Source organism: Schistocerca cancellata, chromosome 1, assembly GCF_023864275.1.
Source record: "Schistocerca cancellata isolate TAMUIC-IGC-003103 chromosome 1, iqSchCanc2.1, whole genome shotgun sequence".
In the NCBI taxonomy this organism is placed as follows: Eukaryota; Metazoa; Arthropoda; class Insecta; order Orthoptera; family Acrididae; genus Schistocerca; species Schistocerca cancellata.
Window position 1 is genome coordinate 1,113,872,262 of NC_064626.1, and position 25,678 is coordinate 1,113,897,939.

Genomic DNA, 25,678 nt, shown 5'->3' on the forward strand with positions numbered 1-25,678 from the left:
CTGACATTTTCTCAGTTACCTAACAAACCACTGATTCAGAATCCTCTCGCAACCGCATCTGCAAAAACATGTTAGTGACGCGACAAAACTTCACTGTTTTGGTAAAAAAGCAAATGTGCAACAAGAGAAATGTATAGGTTTTACTCTAAATTCAGCAGTCATGACGCTTCTTTGAATGTTACAAATGGTTAACAATCAATGCGAAAATAAATCGCTGCATTTTCGGTGGAATTATTTTTAGATACTAACCAGAGCAGATGTGACCCTTCTGAATGGGCACTACGCAAGTGTGGGCGTGGAGGGACTCGCAAAAAATGTGAGCTTAGGCCTCAGTTTATAACGGCACTTCCTCTACAGCTACCGTTCTCCCCGCGCATGCCCTGCAGGTTGCGCATCTACTGGCCACGTTATTCTGCGCGGACTACCTCTGGAAACATCAAGGAATACATGTCACACGACCGCCGTTCCATTATGTTGAAATGGTAGAATAACATGCTGCTAAGCAAGTGGTCACAATGTTTTGTCTCAGTGTTCATATCTTTGCAACTTACATTGAATGTTACTGTCTCCTAACAGAATCAGGCGCATTTTGGAAGCAGTTAAGTTGGTGGAATCAAAAGTATCTTCTGTGGCTCATTTAGAGGTGACTGTCAGCAAACTCGAATCGTCCTAACCTAGTATTTAAGTAGCAACGAGATAGCCTGTTAGAGACTAAACATTTACTGACAAGCTTACAATACAGACAGTAAGTCCTGTCTAGAAATGAACACTTTTATTCAAGATACTTTGTTACTTCCCTCTACTGTCTTAAATGTTGCGTTTTTATACATAATTCCTTTTACTTCATCTACACCAGCAGGATGAAAGAAAGTTCTACTCTGTCCCACTCAATTCACCAGAATAAAGCCATCTCTTAAGAGAAACACCAGTAAGTGCTTCACTTCTGACTAACTTCTGTTTGGTCAGAAAGCAACCAGAGGCTGAGGTAGCAGGTATCACCGACACGGCGAGCATGGACGGATGTAATGTAGGACAGAGGTGGAAACGTAGCAGTCTTTGTCAAAGCCAAGTTCATTAGTCTTACCACAAGAGCGAATAAATCACAAGCTCCAGAAACTGGCAACATATCTGGAGAACTGCTGAATCACTCAAACTGAAACATCTATTTCATAAACGACTTTCACATTAAGACAGAAATATCCTAGTTTTTGAACACACACACGATAACACATGCCTCAAAAATACTAATTTTCATCTTACGTCACTTCAAAAAATGACCGCTTTGAGTTTCAAAGTAACCGTGAAACAGAGACAGCACTCACTTTGCGATTGCTTAGAGACATCCTAAAGACCAAATACACAAATCTTTATCACGCTCAAATAGTATTCAAAGAAATGTAGAACACAGGAATAGGGACAAAAGAACAATCTTGCAATCTACTGATATAGTAAAGAATATACCAAAGACTACTTCAGTTGCACACAAATTGCAGTGATGGATTTCCAAAGCCAGCATCAATGAGATATTTAATGGAGAATGCTTCAGAACGATCTAGTTTGGAGAAATTGTATTAACCAGAAACGTAGAAGCAGCTCAGCAGATGAATCAAATCTTAAAGACTCAAGATAACGATCAACAGCAGCATACAAGAGAGTTGTGCACTCTTAAGACGGAAAGCCTGCAAAAGTGAACCTTCTGGTATTTCGGAGGTAGTATCCCAGTGGGTGGCAGCGCAACGGATGTTAAAGTTAAAATAGTCCTAGCACAAAAATCACCTAGAAAACACTGCAAACGTCAGTGTCCCCTTGACTACTACACGAAATCACTCAACTACACTTGGAACATGTCGATGTGACACATTTGAACGTTGAGGAAGGCGCGAAATATATTCCAGGACCTCCAGAAGTCGCACCAAAGAATGTTGATGTCATGGAGTGTGTCTAACGAAGAAGTGCTGACAAAGCGTCTGCCAGAGAAGGATCTTACTCTAGTCGCTACAAGTAGGAACATGGCCAGCTAACCATTCCACTATTCCTTCCATTCATTAGTCTGACCCAGGGAGGAAAACTAAGAACAGGAGTGCATGAATGAATTTAAAACTGGCAGAAGATCATTAAGAAGAAAGAATGAGCGAGGAGACTACCAGCTCTAAGGTTGAGGAAATAAAGATGACGTGTTTACTTAACTGACATACCCATCATAAGCTACCACATAAGATATTGTACAATCGTTATTGAAAAAAAAAAACCCTGTCACGGGATAACGTAGGATAGTTATGCAACAAGAAATGGACAGAAATGCGGACCTGACAAACGCGATGCAATGAAATGAATCTAGGGTAGCACGATGGTGATGACATTTCACACCAAGGCTAGTAACACCTACAAAGGAGATAATATCAAGTGGAAAATGACATGTTCAAGCTTTAAGTGATTCAATAATGAGAGGCTAGTACTGTATATAGTTTGAAACAAACTCACTATATTGCTACGCACAACGGCCTTTCCTACCTAAATGTCAAGCTTATGACGATTTATGAACGTAATCCCTTCTTGGAACCAGCAACGTTTTTCAACTTAAATTAGCTTTAACCTTACAAGACCAAGTATACTAGGTGGAAAAAATGTAGACATTTCGTTCAACCTTTCAAGTCCATGCCCCATGAAGTTATGTCACTAACTCACCTCTTTAACAATGATTTTTCTTCAGTGACAGTAAACTTCATAACAGAGGCCTTTCTAAACATAATAGAATTACATACACCTGAATATCACGCGTGTAGAACGTAGGTATATTCACTTTAGAATTGTTATCGATACGAGCCTGAAGTGCACCACGTATTCTTAGAAGACATTGAATGTACCGATACCAGACTTAGGCTTTGAACCGTGACGAAATGATACAGTGCGTGAAGTCTTATGTGCATAAACAGGGACAGCAAAGCATATCGATTTTCATAGTGTGTTCTACGTCTGCAATTTTCATAATGAAAGGGTCGTATCGGTAGGTTCATTATTTTCCTTTAAAAAAGCAGCCAACAGTGTCTTCACAAACGTTGTTGCATCCTTCGTCATCTGAGAGAATTGGCACACTCATGAAAGTAGACTAATCTGAAATTTACAGCCACACGCTTTCCAGAGTGAATATTCCAACTGCAAGCGGGTATGGACGTCGAATCTTCGCGACTGAATTCGCAAAGCACGAGAAAGCTATGGTGGCCACAAATGCACAATAACACGTAATCTGGGTCACTGTCTCTTAGCACTACGCAGCTCAGCTTTCCGTATTGTTGACAAAAGTCACCCACACTTAATGTTGGTATAAAAACCAGTGACAAGTTTCTACATCACATTGAAATCAATCAGCACAAAGTACTGCTTATGAAAGGAGGAAATTTCTTGCTGGATGAACCAAAATATCTTTGTAACATAAATCAGGGCATTTCCGACAAATGTAAACAGAGTCAAACTGGATTTGAAAAACCGCTTGCCCTCCATGCAATAGGAATCACTAGGGCCAAAGAACACATTCGGTTCGTTTGAAAAGTGCCCAGGCTGTTCGCGCATGCGCGGAGCTGAAATCGCGTCTGCTTAGTGCCTTTTCGCACTTCCGGCAACTTGAGTGTGGCTGTTAGTTGTCTGAGCTGTGACTAACAAGTAGCCACACTACCAGGAAAAATTTCTGTCGCTCCCAAATATACCGATTCGCGCGTACGCAGAAAAGTACGAGTTTTCTTTCGTGTGGGTTAGTCTCCACGTGACCCGTGTTTACGCATCGTGATTTTGCTGTTCTCTTCGTATACAGTTCCCATGTCAATTGCAAATAAAATGGATTTACCTCAAAGGGAGTTTAAGTGAAATAAAATACATTCACATAATCATTTAAGAAACATTTTTAATTTGTTCTCAGATTTTATTTCCACGTAATTTGCAGATCAAGTATTAACTATGCTGCAGAACAATGAAATTACTTTTGTCGGTTCGCTAACAAAATTTGGATTTGATTAATCAGAAACGGCTCTTCATGGCAGGGCAGCCAATTTATTTGGAACAAAGTACTTAATTCCACACTACTGGCTAGTTTCAACTGTTCACTCAGTTTTAAGTGCAAATTTTTATTTTCTGACACGTATGGCATTATGCCATCAAAGAGTCAAACGGAAGATCATACAGTAACGTTACTTCACGAAAACCGGGATCCCGAAAACCGCACGAACACCAGGTACTTCAGTGTGACTCTGGACATAATATGCACTTTACGACGAATTTTGCGTAGTATAGCTAACAAAATTCCGTTACACTTTAAGTATTCTCAGATGTTCTGATTCTCGTATGACTAATGTAAGATCTTAATGCTACATGTACGATCATACGTAAATGTTCCCTTGAAGATGATCAGGCGATTTTCGTCAGTATTGGATGAAATATTTTCTTTCAAAAATATTGATAACTTCACCAGAATAAATGCTCCCTTTTACAAACCTGCCTTAAGCTAAACAACGTTTTTCGATCACAAGTATTTCGAAACTTGTCTTGCCTCCTCTATGCTAGACATTCCATTGTGTTTACGTCTTAAATATACAGTACGCCACTGTGATAAATTATGGACTGGCAACATACACTGTTATCGTAACTACCCACATAACTTTACATATATTCCTAGAGTAGAATATAAACTGCCAGTGGTATTGCTTCTTGGTTTGACAGTAAACCTTAATTTTTATGTAGTTTCAAATATTCATGAAATAACATTGTCCTTAGTTCTGGTGTATACAAGCAAGTGTTATTTCTGCAGGAAATCTGTATCCGTCTTCCTAGCTTTTTGTGGTGCTGTTTGGAAATGCCACATTTACCAAAAAAAGAAAATTGTATTAAACTCACCACGGAGCAAAATATAAGAGTGCTTTGAGCTGTACAGTCTTGTTTTGAAATGAATATTATGCCAATAGCTGCTTCCTAATCTTGCATTCCTTATCTGGATATGATAGTGTAAGTATAACAACTCCATACGTCCCCTCTGAACAACATGCTATACTGCTGTACACGGTCACGTGATGTCCCAGTACACAGTCCAAACAAATGCGACTAAAAACGTTCGAGCACATCAAACGCCGAGCACGGAGTCCGAACGTCCTCGTAACTCTGCATGCGCAGTAACTCTTGTCTTCTGGTGCTTGAAAGCCCTGGCAACTGCTCAAACAAATCTAAACAGGCAAGTGTGTTCCACATGTGTCTTCAGTCCAAAGACTGGTTTGATGCAGCTCTCCATGTATTTATCTTCCGTGTTTCACTTCCATACACGGCTACACTCCATACAAATACTTTCAGAAGACACGATGTTAAATTTCTCTTCAGAAACGCTTTCCTTGTCTTACATTTGCCTACATTTTATATCCTCACTACTTCGGCCCTCTTCAGTCATTTTGCTCCCCAAATAGAAAACTTACCCACTAATTTCCTAACCTAATTCATCAGCACCACCTGATTTAATTTGGACTACATTCCTTTATCCTCGTTTTGTTTTCGTTGGTATTCATCTTATACCATCCTTTCAAGACACTGTCCATTCCGTTCAACTGCTCTTCCACGTCCTCTGCTGTCTGACCATCACAATGTCGTCGGCAAACCTCAGTTTTTATTCCTTCTCCATGGATTTTAATTCCTACCCCAATTTTTTCTTTAGTTTTCTTTACTGCTTGCTCAATACATAGACTGATGAACATTGAGGATAGGCTACATCCCTGTCTCACTCCCTTCCCAACCGCTGCTTCCCCTTTATGCCCATCAACTCTTATGACTGCCACCTGGTTTCTGTACAAATTGTAAATAGTCTTTCGCTTCCCATATTTGACCCCTGCCACGTTCAGAATTTGAAAGAGTATTCCAGTCAAAATTGTCAAAAGCTTTCTCTAAGTCTACAAACGCAAGAAACGTAGGTTTGCCTTAATCTTTCTTCTAAGATAAGTCGTAAGGTCAGTATTGCATCACATGTTCCAATATTTCTACGGAATCCAAACTGATCTTCCCCAAGGTTGGCTTCTACTAGTTTTTCCATTCGTCTGTAAAGAATTCGCGTTAGTATTTTGCAGCTGCGACTTATTTAAACTGATTGTTCGGTAATTTTCACATCTGTCAACACCTGTTTTCTTTGGGATTGGAATTATTATATTCTTCTTGAAGTCTGAGGGGTATTTCGCCTGTCTCATACACGCTCACCAGATGGTAGAGTTTTGTCAGGACTGGCTCTCCCAAGGCCGTCAGTAGTTCCAATGGAATGTTGTGTAATCCCAGGGCCTTGTTTCGACTCAGGTCTTTCAGTGCTCTATCATTTCCCATTTCATCTTCATCTACATCCTCTTCCATTTCCTTAATATTGTCCTCAAGGACATCGCCCTTGTATAGATCCTCTATAGGCTCATTCCACCGTTCTACCTTCCCTTCTTTGCTTAGAACTGGTTTTCCATCTGAACTCTATATTCATAGAAGTGGTTCTCTTTCCTCCAATTTCTCTCTAATTTTCCTGTAGGCAGTATATCTAACCCCTAGTGATATATGCCTCTACATCCTTACATTTGTCCTCTAGCCGTCCCTGCTTAGCCATTTTGCACTTCCTGTATCTCATTTTTGAGAAGTTTGTATTCCTTTTTGCCTGGTTATCTACTGCATTTGTATAATTTCTCCTTTCGTCAATTACATTCAATCTGTTATCCAAGGATTTCTACTAGCCCTAGTCTTTTTACCTGCTTAATCCTCTGCTGCCTTCACTATTTCATCTCTGCAAGCAACCCACTCTTCTACTGTATCTTTCCCCTGTTCTTGTCAATCGTTCCCTAATATCCTCAACCACACAAACGTCTTGTTCTTTCAGCTTATCCAGATCCCATCTCCTTAAATCCCCATCTTTTACAGTTTCTTCAGTTTTTATCTACAGTTCAGAACCAATGGATTGTTGTGAGAGTCCACATCTGCTCCTCGAAATGTCTTACAGTGTAAAACCTGGTTCCTAAATCTGTCTTACCACCATATAATCTGAAAACTTCAAGTGTCTCCAGGCCTCTTCCACGTATACAACCTTTCGTGATTCTTAAACCATGTGTTAGCTATGATTGTTTTGTGCAGAATTTACCATCTAATTCCAGTCCCCGTGACAAATTTTCGCCTCCCTTCACTATCTGAACAATTTCTTTGATCATATTTCTTCAATCGCTTCATCTGCGGAGCTAGTTGGCATATAAACTTTCACTACTATGGTAGGTGTGAGCTTCGTGTATCTTTGCCACAATAATACGTTCACTATGCTGTTTGTAGTAGCTTACCCGCACTCCTATTTTTATTCATTATTAAACTTATTCCTGCATTACCCCTATTTGATTTTGTATTTAACCATAAGTCTTGTTCCTCCTGCCACCGAACTTCACTAATTCACACTATCTAACTTTAACCTATCCAATTTCCCTTTCTAAATTCTCTAACCTACCTTCCCGATTAAGGGATCTGACATTCCACGCTCCAATCCGTAGAACGCCAGTTTTCTTTCTCCTGATGACGTCCTAAGTAGTCCCCGCCCAGAGATCGGAATAGGGGACTATTTTAGCTCTACAATATTTTACCCAAGAGGACGCCATCATTTAACCATACAGTAAAGCTGCATGCCCGCGGGAAAAAATACGGCTGTAGTTTCCCCTTGCTATCAGCCACTCGCAGTATCAGCAAGGCAGTTTTGATTAATGTTACAAGGCCAGATCAGTCAATCATCCAGACTGTTGCCCCTGCAACTTCTGAAAAGGCTGCCGCCCTCTTCAAGATCCACACATTTGACCTCTGAGCAGATACCCCTCCATTGCGGTTTCACCTACAGCTATCTGTATCGTTGAAGCACGTGTTCCACATATCACTAACAAATGTGGTAGTCAATAAGGATTAGTCAGACCTTTCCGAATCCGATTATCTTGTCTCTCAGTGTGATACTGCGATTGCATAAGCTGTGTTTGGATTCAGATGGTGCCTTCAAGCAAGAACAATGCCGACAATGGAGGGAAGATGGTGAGATGAGTAGTGAATTCTTCGATAAAAAATGCTTCGAAGTATGAGAAATTTTTCTAGCGCTCCGGTTCCAGGGCAAAAGTAACTGCCAAGGACTACAGATCTATTAGAAGTCAGAGTGAGCGCAACGATGCATAGCCAATAACTGAGAAACTACTGATTACGGTACAACTGCCTCAGAAACCAAGATAACTAAAGCAACTGCAGAATGCTTAAAGCAAGTCTTTCACTATCTCAAACCAGAGATACCCCTGCTTTCGGAAAAGGAGCCTTCACACCCAATAAATCCACACATCTGTACGTCTAATTAGGTATGCCTCCCAATTCACGGAGCACTGCGCAATGTGATCCCTACAGGCAGCTGCACATGTCACTGAAGAACCCCAGTGCAAAAGTGCCAGCCAAAGTATGCATTAAAATGTGTAGGAAAATCTACGCTAGCACCAGGACTGCACAAGTAGCCTGATCAATGTCGTCTATGCATGTTTCTGCAAGCGTTCAAGCGTGTGCACCACGCACAGGAAGCTTCTGCGAGCATTTGTCAGTGAATTTAATTTTTATTTGGTCCTCTTAAATTACACTATAATGGTTGTACTACAAATTCGGACAAGTCGAAATAGAATTTTACGTGAAGAAAAATAAGAGCGACAGCAATACTGTACTGAATGTCTACCGCGAATAGTAAACATGAGAACATTTTCGTTTCTTTAACCACTACTTCCCACAATGCTGCCAAAACCAGCGCATCGTCTGATCTCTACGTTTTCTGGCAAACATACTTTTATAAGTATGTTTGAGCCGGATGGAGGCGCGAGCAATTCGTGAATGCTTGCGCATGCGTGCTCAGGCATGCAGTTACGAGTGGGGGCGCCTTAAGGTGGCAAGCGCTCTCCAACTTCTGCATAGCACTAGAGAGAAAGTTTGTTATCCGCGTCTCGAGTTTTATTACTGTCGGTCGTAAGAGGGCATCAGTTATTTGTTTCATATTTCAATACCCGCTCCGAAATTGGGAAGATGCTAGAGAATGCAGCTGTTGGGCAACATTTGATTCCGTTGACTTGCGAATGGGGGGGGGGGGGGGGGGGAGAATAGCAAGTGATAGGAGCGCTCACACTTTAGGTGCCACGGAAATTAAGCAATGTTTCGCAAAGTGCCGGAACCAATTTGAGTGCAGTGCTGAGTATGCACTGTTAGCAAAAATCCCTATTCTTGCCTCTATATCTCCCAATAAGAAATCGCAAACCACGTGTTCATCACGCACAGAATGATTTGGCGGAAAGTGGACTGCGATAACAAAATATCCAGAATGAATTTCAGCTACATCTGACCGTTTTACACCAAGTAGAAAACCTAACCAGCATATGAACATCCCGTCTACTGTGACGAGGTAACACCTGTTTGCAGCATTATGGTGTCGACCGATAGCACGCGAAAAATGGGAGAATACACAACAGTCAACAGCGCACGCTGCCCCCCGACAACCTGTTGTGCGGCGCAACTGACTAACAGGGGAACCGACCTCGAGCGGGCCTTGCGGACATCAGCCAATCGCTGAATGCGCAAAGTGAATCATAATGGGGCACACTTAATAGGATATAAAACAGGACATTTTGTACTTTATCTGGTATGTAACCACTGGTTAGCTAACAACTGTAGCTAACATAACTTCCTTCGAAAAAAATGTGGAGAAGTACACTTTACGGCAGTTTATTACCACTGTAATACTCCCCCCCCCCCCTTTGTTTTCTAGGGTTAACAGAACGTCAAAGACTAAGCCTGGTTTAAGTACGTACCGTCCTATTTCCTCATTCTCAGCTGAAACATTTCCTCGTTTCAATTATGATAACCCAATATGGACAGTACCTCATTATCCACTACCACAGAGCTAGAGAAAGGATTAACAGTGAAATTTACGGATAGCAGAAACAGACCGCCGATTACAGAATAAAATCATATTGTCACAGTTAACACTGCTTGCCAGAGAAAGAAGTAATACTCATTTCAATGAGCCACGCTGCAGGAAAGAGATTGCGTAAGAGAGACCATGAATTTATAAATACCAGTGCGCAGTCGGTAGAGATGGGTCAAGATCAAATTTATAGTCAAAATGCTCTGAATTCAAAGGCTGAGCTGAATGCCACATGCAAGGTCATAATACGGAAGGAAGAGCGTATCCTTCCTCAGACTCGAAAATACTTCCCGGTGCGGTATTGAGCTTAACGGGAACTTTGAAAGAAACAAATTTCATGTGCGAAATGCAAAATAAAAATAAAGCCATTTGACATCTCATTGTGTAACAGAGCAATAAAAGGAATAAGGTGGCAACAAGGTTGCTCACTCTCTAGATTGTAATCCAACTTGTGCGGAAATGCTGCCCAACAGATACTACTTGCGAGGCACAAAGTTGGAACCGGTACGCATCCCAGAATGATTAATGCTCCTCTTCGAAAAACGTGGCGACGAACGGCGCCCTCGCCACCACACTTACCTGGTACGCCTTCCCAGCCCGCGTTCACATCGGCTAGGCTCCCTCGCGCGCCGGCGACCCACGGCCACCACAAGACTTGCCACGCTGCACAGTGCACGGTCCGTCTCCTCGGCGCACGCACACTTCACTGGCCGCGCGGTCGCGATCGGCAGCTCAGCGTGCGCAGCTGGTGGGGCGGCGCTGCGCGCATCCCATTGGCTGGCCGCCGGACCGCCACCACTCGCCCAAGGTCACACGCACCCCTGGCCGCTCGCGAAAACAGCCCGGCGCAGCGTCCCTCCCTATAACGACCCGCCGTGCACACACACGGACCGCGTCCTTCGGTTTGATTAAATGGCTCAAGCAATTGCATACGCTTGCACCACAAGCGTGATACAGGCACTGTTGAAGTTTAGTGATGATGAGTTTATTTATGTTTTTGTCCACCACTACCATTTTCCCCCTCTACTGCTGCTTCCAGCGCCAAGTTAACTACTACAGGAAGCTGTAGTAAACGTCCGACCAGCCACTCCCTTCTTCCACAACTTGCTCTCCTGACATATTCTTTTCAGTCCTCCTACATATGAGTAGGTTAGAAGCATAACTCATATGCTCCAAAAACATAAATTTTCACAAATGACTAAAAACGTGTTTTACATGCGTCGTGCTCATGTCCCATATATTGACATCAGTATGTGCAAGAACAATGGCTATAAATCATTGTGTATATTTCAGATTCTGTTTGCTTATTGAGAAATTACAATTATTTAAGGTTATATTATGGATCATGTGAGTTTTGTTAATGAGCTATGGAAAATGTGAGTATTGGTACTGAGCTATTTGGACGATGTTGGTTTCGCGGAAACTATCGTGTTGCGACTCGATATGCAACACTTTTTGGTTCCGACCGCAAGCCACTTTCTCTTCTACAGTGTATTATTATATTCCCCAAAATAAATGAACAGAACAGAAAACACACTCCACTGGCATCAATATTTACTACTACACAAGAAAATGGCGCCGAGTGAGCTAATCACTGATGGGTCAAGATGAGGTACGGGACAAAATTCACAAGATCCAGCGAGACTTTTGAAACTAACCATGAAGTTTAACACCGGTTTTCTCAAGGATCTTGTGCCAAATGTGAATAACTGTTTCGTGAATTATGTTCTATGTATAAAGCTATATGAGAATATGTCGGCATCTCAATTTTCATTTTTTTGGAGCATGTGAGTTATGACTCTAACCTACACGTATCGTATTTAATCTACCCACTGTAACATTCTTCGATAGCATCACATTTCCAATGTTATCCGGTTCTTCTTCCGATTTCCGACGGTCCACATTTCATTTCTGTACGCGATTTACCCGTACACTTTCCGAAACTTCTGCATTTCCGTATCAATATCTGATTCCAGTAGACCTTTTTCGTTGAAAAAAGCTTTGTCTCTGCAGGTTTCTGGCAGCTTCTTGCTTTGGTCATCCTGTATAATCTTGTTTCCTAGATTGGACAGTTCCTTTATTTCTTCACTAATTTTCACGTCAAGTTAGCCATTACTGTATTCTTATTTCTACAATTATCCATCACTTTCCTCTTATCTTTGTTTATCCTTGTAGTCCTCGACGGCGAGCGTTCATCAGAGAGAAGGGCATCGTCAGGAGTACCGTAGGGAAGTGAGATAGGGCCCCTATTATTCTCCATATACATAAATGATCTGACAGGGTGAGCAGCAATCTGTGGCTGTCGTGTACAGGAAGGTGTCCTCTTTGAATAATTTTAAGAAAGATAGCATTGGGCTTTCAGAGACAGGTAAGCATCCTTTTCAAAACACCTAGACACGCGTCGAGAAAGGTTGTAGGGCCTCGGTAGCCCACGTCGTGTTATCAAATGGTTCAAATGGCTCTGAGCACTATGGGACTCAACTGCTGTGGTCATCAGTCCCCTAGAACTTAGAACTACTTAAACCTAACTAACCTAGGGACATCACATACACCCATGCCCGAAGCAGGATTCGAACCTGCGACCGTAGCAACAGCGCGGCTCCGGACTGGAGCGCCTAGAACCGCACGGCCACCGCGGCCGGCGTCGTGTTATCAATAAGGGATTGTGATGTTATACCCCTGGAGCTGATAAGCATAAGCAGGAGGTTTTCAGTCCCAGTTTTAGGTGAAGGAACGATCTTATCCTATCCGGTGACAGGTTACACACTTTGACTCCCCCCCCCCCCCCAGGCCGAGTCACAGGGAATTGATCAACGTCACCCAAGGGACCCCCCAGCCCCTCCTCCCCACCCTCTCCCCTCTGGACCTAAGGGGATCTTCATCTTTTGCAACTGTGACACTTGAGTGGGTGGAGTAACTCTGGAGATGGACAACATATGGAGAGGTTGTAGGATGTCTCTATCTATTAACAGATAATTACGTTCAGTCACGTCACTTGAATTCTAGGCTATGTTTATTCATTAATAATAATTTAATATAAAGTCATTCGAGGCACAAGCAGATAAGTAAGTACTCTCATTCCCCCACAGGTTACGCAGTTTTCACCAATTTTCCACAATTTTACATTTTTTCCACATTTTCTCGTATTTCAGCCTGATTAAGGATGGTCAGAAGCAAGTTTGAACATTCGTCCTCCCTAATGCGCGGCCAGTGTGCTACCCACTGCGCCACCTGTCACTCCTATTCGGAACATATCCCACCCACATACTTGAACAACATTCTAGGATAGGCCGCACGAGTGCTCGGTAAGCAGTCTCCTCTGTAGGCCACTTTGACAGCATATATGGCCTTTCCATTTCATATCCCTACAAATTTTTACACCCAACTACTTCCTTGAATTGACTGACTTCAGTTCAGTCACTGATACTGAACGGGACATGATACTGCGTTTTTTCGTTTTCTGACGTGCAAAATTTTAAATTTATGAATATCTAAAGCAAACTCCCAATCTTTGCATCATTTCGAAAAGTTATCAATATTTAATCGAATATGTCTGCAGATTTTTTTCGTATAGTACTTCACTATAGGTAACAGCATCATTTACAAAAATCTGTAGTTGGTAATTAAAACTGTCTGCTACGTTATTAATATGCAACATGAACAAGTGGGCTCCCAACACATTTCCCTGCGATACTCAGGCAGTTATTTATACTTCTGTCGATGACTCTCCAAACGAGATAATTTTCTGCGCCCTGCTTGCCAACAAATCCACAAACCAGTAACAAAGTTTGTCTAATTGACCAAGTAATCGCACTTTCGTTAATAGACGTCCGTGTGGTACCGAGTCAAATGCTTTTCGAAATTCAAGAAATACTCCATCTGCCCGATTTTCTTGATCCATTCCTTCAGCATGTGATGCGAAGAAAGCTCGCGTTGAGTTTCGTATGACCTATCTTTTTGGAGTTCATGTTGGTTTGTGAGGAGGTCATTCTGTTCGAGGTACGTCATTACGTTTGAGGTCAGTATACTTTGTTTTCAAAGACAGCGAGTGTATCGTGTAAGTTGGATTCATTTCGCTAACCCCTCCATCCTCCCTCATTACCGTGTCATGTGAAACAGAGGTGCTGTAGCAATTTCGCGCGTGCGTGCTTAAAATTATCATCCCGCCCTCCTGACTACGGTTAACCGATCATATATATTATTTCTCAAGTCAACATCCCTTTTTTCTCATCACATACTAATCGTACAGGGATGAATGAGGTATTGCGAGAAAGATTTTTTTTTGTGATACTGTATACCGATTTTGCGCAAGAGCTTACTATTTATGGAAAATGTTAACATAAAAGCGACTTACCGATCACAGGCAAAAGGGCAGCATAGACGCCCACCTTCATAGCTATATTTTACGAAGCTAACTTATTAATAACGAATAAGAGACTTCCTTTTCATAACACGTTATTACAAGTACCATTTCATGTGTTTCAAAGTACTTATTATTGGATAATTTGTATACAGCATTGTCAAATGTAACAACCGTGACCACTGCGGTAGTCCATTATCTCTACCCGTCGTACAAGGTGACCTTTCTAAACGAATATACTTCCCGAACCGACAAACGTATTTGTTATTGTCGCCCTGAATTATGAATTACCTACTATTACTACGTCCTAGCGTGCTTACTATAACTGAAAATGTTTGTCGAGTTAAAGTTACTGGTTATGTATCCCTACTGACAGTCCCTGATCTCTGCGTGTCGTACAAGCAGGGACAAAATTCCTAATGCCAAATACATTTTTGAACGTACGGAAAGAAATGTATGTACAAGGAAGTGTCATAAAGTCACGATTATTATTTCAGGTCGTTCGGTTCATTTATAAACATGTTTTCTCTTCATTCCCACAACTACCCTTATCCCAACGACCATCTTATCGCAAACACTGTCATTATTTAAAAATAAAAACGCGAAAGTTTCGCAAGGATCCCCTGGTGATTCACTAAATCCTCTTAATGTAAGCGCCGGTATGGTTCCTTTGAATAGGACACGGCCGCTTTCCTTCCCCATGCTTCTTCGTTTCCGCTCTAAAGATCTGGTCCTCGACATGATGTCAGATCCTCATCTCCCATCCTTTTCTCTGCACATCATCTATACAGCCGCTCGCTTCGCAGATATTAATGCAAATCGTTGACAAAGAAACGATAAAGATCACATTGTTATACTACAAAATTATGGTCAGCGTAACGGATAGTCAATCCTCTGGGCCCGGGTTCTATTCCCGGCTGGGTCGGGGAATTTTCTCCAACAGGGACTGGGTATTATGCTGTCCTCATCATCATCCTATCATCCTCATCCACTGCAGGTCGCCGAAGTGGCGTCAAATTGAAAGACCGGCACCCGGCGAACGGTCTGCCCGACGGGGGGCCCTAGCCATAGGATTAAATAAATGAACTGCAAAATGGCATTTTGTAATATAAAAATGTGATCTTGCCAGGCCCAGAATTAAACTAAAGTTGATGTAGGCTGTTAAAGCACCTGGCACATGGCTCCAGATGTATATTGCATTTTAATAAAATCACGATTTGTGACTGAAGCCGGTTGTTCTTTATTATTATTTAAGTAACACAGTCACGGAAGAAACACTGCAAACAATGGGCAGAATTGAAGAAACAACATATTTTCAATTGCCAATCAGAAGGTTTGTGTCCAGCTGAATGTGCTGCGCCTGGCGGCTCGTCTGGTGTGGACGCAGCCGCAGGCAGCAGCGACCGTTGACAATGCGCTGGCGCGCCGGCTTTGTAGAGCTGGACGCAGGTCAGTTCTGCAGGCCCGGTGTCGGTTGGAGGCGCACACAAAAGCTCGCGGCCTGTTTGTCTGCGCAGGTAGGCCTCGCGTCCCTCGGGGCAGCACACTTCCCTCCGTACAGTTGCTGCTCACGCTACACCATTTTTCTCGCCCAGGTGTTCGTTCCAGCGTCTCTCAGTAGCAGGCTACTCTTGCAGTTGCTTCTGTAGTAGGTGCGTCCTCTACTTGGCCACGTTGCAAACCGTGGCGGATGCACGAGGTACTCCTGGGAAGGTAAGAGAAGGGAATGGGGAGGGGGGCGGCGATAAAATTTTCCAAGTGTCTGAAGTTGTATATCACCACCTAACTGAAGCGTTGATACAGGGTGGTCCATTGATAGTGACCGGGCCAAATATCTCACGAAATAAGCATCAAACGAAAAAACTACAAAGAACGAAACTCGTCTAGCTTGAAGGGGGAAACCAGATGGCGCTATGGTTGCCCCACTAGATGGCGCTGCCATAGGTCAAACGGATATCAACTGCGTTTTTTAAAATAGGAACCCCCATTTTTTATTACATATTCGTGTAGTACGTAAAGAGATATGAATGTTTGAGATAGACGGCGTTGTAATAGTCACAAACGTATGAGTACGTGGTATCACGTAACATTCCGCCCGTGCGGACGGTATTTGCTTCGTGATATATCACCCGTGTTAAAATGGACTGTTTACCAATTGCGGAAAAGGTCGATATCGAGTTGATGTATGGCTATTGTGATCAAAATGCCCAACGGGCGTGTGCTCGGTATCCTGGACATCATCTAAGTGTCCGGACCGTTCGCCGGATAGTTACGTTGTCTAAGGAAATAGGAAGTGTTCAGCCACATGTGAAACGTCAATCACGACCTGCATCAAATGATGATGCCCAAGTAGGTGTTTTAGCTGCTGTCGCGGCTAATCCGTACATGAGTAGCAGACAAATTGCGCGAGAATCGGGAATCTCAAAAACGAAGGTGTTGAGAATACTACATCAACATCGATTGCACCCGTACCATATTTCTATGCACCAGGAATTGCATGGCGACGACTTTGAAACTTGTGTACAGTTCTGCCACTGGCCACAGGAGAAATTACGGGACGATGACAGATTTTTTGCACGCGTTCTATTTAGCAACGAAGCGTCATTCACCATCAGCGGTAACGTAAATCGGCATAATATGCACTATTGGGCAACGGAAAATCCGCGCTGGCGGCGACAAGTGGAACATCAGCGACCTTGGCGGCATTATGGGAGGAAGGATAATTGGCTTCCATTTTATCGATGGTAATCTAAATGGTGCAACGTATGCTGATTTCCTACGTAATGTTCTACCGATGTTACTACAAGAGCCCGGGTTCCCGGGTTCGATTCCCGGCGGGGTCAGGGATTTTCTCTGCCTCGTGATGACTGGGTGTTGTGTGATGTCCTTAGGTTAGTTAGGTTTAAGTAGTTCTAAGTTCTAGGGGACTGATGACCATAGCTGTTAAGTTCCATAGTGCTCAGAGCCATTTGAACCATTTTTTTGCTACAAGATGTTTCACTGCATGACAGAATGGCGATGTACTTCCAAACATGATGGATGTCCAGCACATAGCTCGCGTGCAGTTGAAGCGGTTTTGAATAGCATGTTTCATGACAGGTGGATTGGTCGTCGAAGCACCATACCATGGCCCGCACGTTTACCGGATCTGACGTCCCCGGATTTCTTTCTGTGGGGAAAGTTGAAGGATATTTGCTATCGTGATACACCGACAACGCCTGACAACATGCGTCAGCGCATTGTCAATGCATGTGCGAACATTACCGAAGGCGAACTACTCGCTGTTGAGAGGAATGTCGTTACACGTATTGCCAAATGCATTGAGGTTGACGGACATCATTAATGTGATATTTACAGGCAATCACGCTGTAACAGCATGCGTTCTCAGAAATGATAAGTTCACAAAGGTACATGTATCACATTGGAACAACCGAAATAAAATGTTCAAGCGTACCTACGTTCTGTATTTTAATTTAAAAAACCTACCTGTTACCAATTGTTCGTCTAAAATTGTGAGCCATATTGAAACGTCCCCTTAGAACAATTATACATGACTGTCCTTAAACTGACACAATATTTTTAGCGCAACGCAATCTGACTTTCAGAAATCCCTACAAAAGAATGGCCCTGACTAACATTAACCTATGCGTTTCACAAATCACTTACCTCACAAAAATCTTGGTTACTCGAACTACTGCAATAAAGCGAGCGCCACTACTGCCAGCTAAATAAAAGATTCAAACTACGGAAGGCACTAACTACTGATAGGCATAGTTAGCAAATGAAAGATTTTGATAGAGAACAAACAATATATTTACCTTAATAGTGTTGAAAAATCATAATATACATAGCAGTTCATAATATCCAGTATTACAAATTTCAAAACTCCGCCATCTCTCTCCCCACATCCACCACTGCTGGCGGCTCACCTCCAACTGCTCAACGCTACGCGCTGTTCATATCCAGCTGCCCAACACTACAATGGCAGACAACAATGCAAACTAGCCACAGATTGCACACAGCACAGCCAGTGATTTTCATACAGAGCGCTACGTGGCGTTACCAATAAAAAAACCTGAACAGCCTACTTACAATATGTTTGTGTTGGTCCAACTAAAACATTCATATTTCTTTACGTACTACACGAATATGTAATAAAAAATGGGGGTTCCTATTTAAAAAAACGAAGTTGATATCCGTTTGACCTACGGCAGCCCCATCTTGCGGGCCAACCACAGCGCCATCTGTTTTCCCCCTTCAAGCTAGACACGTTTCGTTCTTTGTAGTTTTTTCGTTTGACGCTTATTTCGTGAGATATTTGGGCCGGTCACAATCAACGGACCAAACTGTAGTGCTTCCCGTTACCAACAAACAGATTTAGGAAATTTAGAGCAGGACACGTTCCTTACACGTAGACGAAGAAATTATGTTACATGAACATGGGTAGAGAAACGCTTTGTTTCGATGTTGCAGCTCATTTTCTCCAACTCATTAATCATGGGAAACACACAAGAACAGAACGTTAGAATAGAATCATGAGGAAATGCTCTCTTGGTGACGTCTGTCTACGCTGGGCATCGCCAGTGTTTTGTTTTACATGTTCCAATTGCCTTTTGGCGTACGTCATTGCTTGTTTACAGATAACAGCAATTGTTCCAGCGATCAGTACGACTGTCGCAAGCACACGTGTTACTACGTAGAGGTAATCACAGACTTGACTCGTGCAATGGCAGTGTGCACATTTGCAGGAATGGTAGATGTCCATTTGATGTAAGGATTAGCAGACGGCAATGGCGCTCGCGCTCAACGTTTCTACTGGGAAAGACTTCCACCAGGGCGAAGGTACCCAACATGAAGACGTTTGGAGCCACTGTTTTAGGAAATAGGGGGCATTTAAGCCTGATAGTCGCGACCGGAAGAGACGTAGGAGAATGAGGGCACCACAACGGGAGGCGGCAATTCTTCATGCAGTTGACGACGACCCTAGTTTCAGTACAACAACCGTAGCTGCAACACTGAATGTTGACCACATGACTCCGGCGAGTGTCACACGAGGACCAGCGGCATCCCTACCATTTATAGCGTGTGCAGGCACTATCAGCAGCTGATTTTCCTGCGAGGGTACTCTTCTGCGAATGGTTTATTCGGCAAAGTGTCAACTCTAATTTTAGTGCTACGGTGCTATTCACAGATGAAGTACCGTTTCAACGAGATCAGATCGTAAATTTTCACAATCGGCATGTATGGGCAAACGACAGTCCTCACACAGCTGTTGAAGCAAGTCATGAACAAAGATGCCGCCAAGGTCGCTGATGTTCCACTTGTCGCAGCCAGCGCGGATTTTCCGTTGCCCAATAGTGCATATTATGCCGATTTACGTTACCGCTGTTGGTGAATGACGCTTCGTTGCTAAATAGAACGCGTGCAAAAAATCTGTCATCGTCCCGTAATTTCTCTTGTGGCCAGTGGCAGAACTGTACACAAGTTTCAAAGTCGTCGCCATGCAATTCCTGGTGCATAGAAATATGGTACGGGTGCAATCGATGTTGATGTAGCATTCTCAACACCTTCGTTTTTGAGATTCCCGATTCTCGCGCAATTTGTCTGCTACTCATGTACGGATTAGCCGCGACAGCAGCTAAAACACCTACTTGGGCATCATCATTTGATGCAGGTCGTGATTGACGTTTCAGATGTGGCTGAACGCTTCCTGTTTCCTTAGACAACGTAACTATCCGGCGAACGGTCCGGACATTGTTGATGACTTTGGTAGGGCCTCACTTTCTTCCACCCGGCTCAATGGACGAAGTTATCAATAATTTCGTAGAGAATGTTCTACCTAATCTGTTAGTAAATTAATGGTTCAAATGGCTCTGAGCACTATGGGACTTCTGAGGTCATCAGTCCCCTACAATTTAGAAGTACTTAAACCTAACTAACCCAAGGACATCACACACATCCATGCCCGAGGCAGGATTCGGACCTGCGACCGTAGCGTTCGCGCGGTTCCAGACTGTAGCGCCTAGAAGCGCTCGGCCACACCGGCCGGCTAATCTGTTAGTAGATATGTGACAAAACATGTACCTCATGCACGATGGACGACATCATCATTTTGGTGTTTGTGTCCGTCGACTTCTAAATAAAAGATTCGGTGACAGATGGTTAGGCAGAGATGGAGCATTTGCTGGCCTCAACGCTCTACGGGCCTAAACCTACTAGACTTTTATTTATGGGGACATTTGGAAGCTCTGTGTATGGAACCTCAGTACAATATGTTCAGAGACTTATTATGGAAAGCTGCAAAACCATACGCAATACTCCAGGGATACATCTGCTCATCCGACATTCACTACGACGGCGGGTTGATGCACAGATCAATGCACACGGTGGCATACGAGGTCTTTTCAAAAAATTTTGCAACTTTGTCCACAAATCTTATCTGCGCTTACCTTTTACATACTGTGCATAGTCTGCTTCGAAATACATTCATACACCGCTTCCAACACCAATTCCACTTCCGAAAGCAATTTTGGTACGCCACTTGCTGGATCGCGAGAACCGCCTTCTGCGAACTTTCTTTTATCTCGTCTATCGTTGCGAATCTTCGTCCTCTCAGCGGGGATTTCAGCTTTGAAAATAAAGAAAGGTACATAGGGGCCAGGTCTGGAGGGTACGGAGGATGAGGCAGCTCAGTGATTTCGTTTATTGCGCAATAGTCAGGCACCAACAGGGATGAACGTGCGGGTGCGTTGTCTTGAGGCAAGAGCCATGAATTGTCTCGCCACATTTCAGGCCGTTTCCTTCTCACACCTTCTCGCAGGCGTCGCAACATGTGACGACAGTTTGTCCCTGTGGCACGAATTTATTATGAACTAATCCTTCAAAGTCGAAGAAACCTATCAGCATGACTTTGGCATGGGACCTGACCTGACGAAGTTTTTTTGGTCTTGGAGAACCTTTGCCGACCCTTTCTGAAGACTGAACCCTGGTCTCAACATCACAACCGCAAACCCACGTCCGATCACCAGTTACAATTCTCTCAAGCAACATCTCGTTCTCATTTGCGCAATCCAAAAGCTCTTCACAGACTGCGAGGCGAAGGTCTTTCTGGTCTTGATTCATGAGCCGTGGGATGAACCTGGCGGCAACACGACGAATTCCAAGATGCTGTGTCAGGATTTCATGACATGATCCAACTGAAATGTTACAATCTTCTGCTATCTCTCGTTAATTGGCACGTACAATTTCGTTGACGTTCCTAACATGAGCCTCGTACGTAGACGTCGAAGGGCGTCCTAAACGAGGGTCATGTTTTGACTTCGTTTTTAAAGCTTGTGAACCATTCGTAACACCAAGTACGGCTTAAACACCCATCACCGTAGCTTCCTGCATCATTTGGTATGTCTCTGTAAAGGTTTTCTTGAGTTCCACGCAAAATTTAATGCAGACGTGTTGCTCCTCCAACTCTGCCATCTCGAAATTGACGAACTGTGCGTGGCCGAGCGGTTCTAGGCGCTTCAGTCCGGAACCGCGCGACTGCTACGGTCGCAGGTTCGAATCCTGCCTCGGGCATGGATGTGTGTGATGTCCTTAGGTTAGTTACGTTTAAGTAGTTCTAAGTTCTAGGGGACTGATGACCTCAGATGTTAAGTCCCATAGTGCTCAGAGCCATTTGAACGAACTGTGCAACACAACGTTCTACTCAACACAGCACTGAACAATAACCAACAGACACACAACAATGAAACATCCGGCAGTTACACACTAAACATAAGCGTGTGCAGAGATGCTAACCGCATTTCGCTCCATTGGCGCGAAATTACGAATGTTTCTGTTGTGTCTAGACAAGACAGCCTAGACACAATGAGAGGAAGCCGAAAGGCACGCGCTTAAACTCACGCAGGCTGGCGTGAGGTCTGAAACAGGATACGTAATGAATGCTACAAAGAAAAGTACGTAGCTTCTGGAATACTTAACTTTAATCCACATTTGTAGAACATCGCTCTTGATGATACATTAGTAGAATCTCAATATCTATACTGGTAATGGCACCTTGCTAGGTCGTAGCAAATGTAGCTGAAGGCTATGCTAACTATCGTCTCGGCAAATGAGAGCGTAGTTGTCAGTGAACCGTTCCTTGCAAAGTCGGCTGTACAACTGGGGCGAGTGCTAGTACGTCTCTCTAGACCTGCCGTGTGGCGGCGCTCGGTCTGCCATCACTGACAGTGGCGACACGCGGGTCCGTCGTATACTAGCGGACCGCGGCCGATTTAAAAGCTACCACCTAGCAAGTGTGGTGTCTGGCGGTGACACCACAGTTCCCGAATTTTTTGAGCAGACCTTGCATTGAACTTCTGTGAGAAAAAGCTGCATGTGGTGTGCTAGTACGTTCTGTTCGTGTGTGTTTCCCATGTTTAATAAGTTGGAGAAAATGAGTTGCAAAATGGAAACCAATCGTTTCCAGACCCACATTTATGTAACGTAATTTGTTCGCCTAGTGTGAAGAATTTGTCCTGCAATTTGTGTCGTATATTTTTGTTACACTCTGCATATAATTTTTAGTCTGAGTTTCGAAGACCTGGAACGCTTTAGCGCTGATTCCTGCGCCCCCCCCCCCTCCTTGCATCTGCCAATGGTTGCAAATCAAAGAAGTGGTGCTACATTACGAGAGTAATGGGCGAAGGAAATTGTACGAAGATCAATAATTTATTAGTGAGCAGCTCTAGTCCTTGGTCACAGGAGACGTTGCAACACGCTATCTGAGGCTCTCATTTGAATGAAGAGTACTGACGATATACAAAGCATGTGATATCATACCGCATTATACCCGAATTCATTACATGCTGACTACCAACGACGTGTGGTAGGACCGCTATTATTTTCTATACGCATAAATGAACTGGTGGACAGGATGGGCAGGAATCTGTGGTTGTCTGCTGATGATTCTGTAGTATACTGGAGGAAGGCGAACTTGAGTGACTGTAGGAGGATAGATACAAGATGACTTAGCCATAATTTCTAGCTGGTGCGATGAATGGAAGATAGCTCTAAGTGTAGAAAATTTTTTAAGTCAACACTGATGAGTACGAAAAACAAACCCGTAATGTTCGCATACAGCTCCTGCTTAATACGGTCATGTCGTTTTGTATCTGGTCGTAGGGTTGCAGAGCGATATGAAATGGAACAAGCAAGGATTGTGGTTGGGAAGGTAAATGGTCGACTTCGGTTGGTCTACTTCGGTTTCTGGGGGAATTTTGGGAAAGTGTGGTTCATCAGCAGAGTACACCTCGTATAAGACGCTAGTGTGACCTGTTCTTGAGTACTGCTCGAGTGTTTGGGATCCGTACCAGGTCGGATTATAGGAAGACATCGAAACAATTCAGAGGCGGGCTCCTAGATCTGTTATCTGCAGATTCGAACTTCAAACGACACGCAAGTATTACGGAGATGCTTCGGGAACGCAAAGCGTATCCCTGAATGGAAGACGGCGTTCTTTTCGAGCAACACTATTGAGAAAATTTATTAGAGATCAGGCATTTGAAGCTGACCGCAGAACAATTCAACCGCCGCCATTATACAGGGTGATTCAAAAAGAATACCACAACTTTAAAAATGTGTATTTAATGAACGAAACATAATATAACCTTCTGTTATACATCATTACAAAGAATATTTAAAAAGGTTTTTTTTTCACTCAAAAACAAGTTCAGAGTTGTTCAATATGGCCCCCTCCAGACACTCGAGCAATATCAACCCGATACTCCAACTCGTTCCACACTCTCTGTAGCATATCAGGCGTAACAGTTTGGATAGCTGGTGTTATTTCTCGTTTCAAATCACCAATGGTGGCTGGGAGAGGTGGCCGTAACACCATATCCTTAACATACCCCCATAAGAAAAAATCGCAGGGGGTAAGATCAGGGCTTCTTGGAGGCCAGTGATGAAGTGCTCTGTCACGGGCTGCCTGGCGGCCGATCCATCGCCTCGGGTAGCTGACTGTTTCTACCAACGTTTAATACACCACCTATCAGGAGGTTTAACACCATACGTCGTTCGAAATGCACGCTGAACAACTGTCGTCGATTCACTTCTGCCGTACTCAATAACACAAAAAGCTTTCTGTTGAGCGGTCGCCATCTTAGCATCAACTGACGCTGACGCCTAGTCAACAGCGCCTCAAGCGAACAAATGTACAACTAAATGAAACTTTATAGCTCCCTTAATTCGCCGACAGATAGTGCTTAGCTCTGCCTTTTGTCGTTGCAGAGTTTTAAATTCCTAAAGTTGTGGTATTCTTTTTGAATCACCCTGTACATTTCGCATAAGGACAACGAAGACAGATGTGAGAAATTAGGGCTCATAAGGAAGCATACAGACACTCATTTTTCCCTCGTTCTGTTTGCGAGTGGAAAAAGACGAGAAATGACTAATAGTGGTACAGGATACCCTCCGACACTCACCGTACACTAGCTTGCGGAGTGCGTACGTGTATGTACCAATCGTTCCGTATAATTCCTGCTCACTCAGACCTCTAAGGATATGATTCTAATTTTATTTTTTTTACAGACCCTCTCATTCATGGAACCCTGTTCTAACACATGAGGTACTGCCCCGTAAACTCTACTTTTCCACGACAAAATAAGGAATTCTATACATTTCCTTCAAACGAACAACTTGTAACCGTGACGACTTGTGACCTATATAATCAAAGTCACAATTCCACCATGCATTACTTTAATTCATGGCAAACATTTAGGATCAAATCATACATTTACTTTTGTGTTTATTCTAGTTACGGACCACAAAATTTTACATAATGTTATTAATTTCGGTCTATGCTGACCATCTTCGGACCTACGAACAAACAATTTGACGATCACATGGAGCTAAAAAGCGTAAATATAGCCCACTCAAAGTAATAGGACGAGCAGGTTTCGTCGCTTTTATACATAATTGAAAGTACGACTTACAATAATATGAAAGGGGCGGATTGCTACTCATCATACAGCGGAGATATGGAGTCAAGTGACGGGCACAACAAAACGACTTCTAAACACGAAAGCTTTCGGCCGGGAGGCCTTGTTCTGAAATAGACAACATACACACACTTTCACCAATCGTAGCTCACACACATATGACCACTGTCTCTGATTACCGAGACCAGATAATACATAATTCATAATACTGTCATTATTCCATCCTGGATTTTCCATTGTTTGTAAGTACCACTTACACTATTCTACCAGAGATGTTGACTCTGTATAATCTAAGTTAAGTAAATTTTAACTTCAGTCACGTGGCAGCGTTTGCTGCAGCATATTCATTTTTAATTTTCGCTAGTTTTGTTAAAATCGTATTAGAAATTC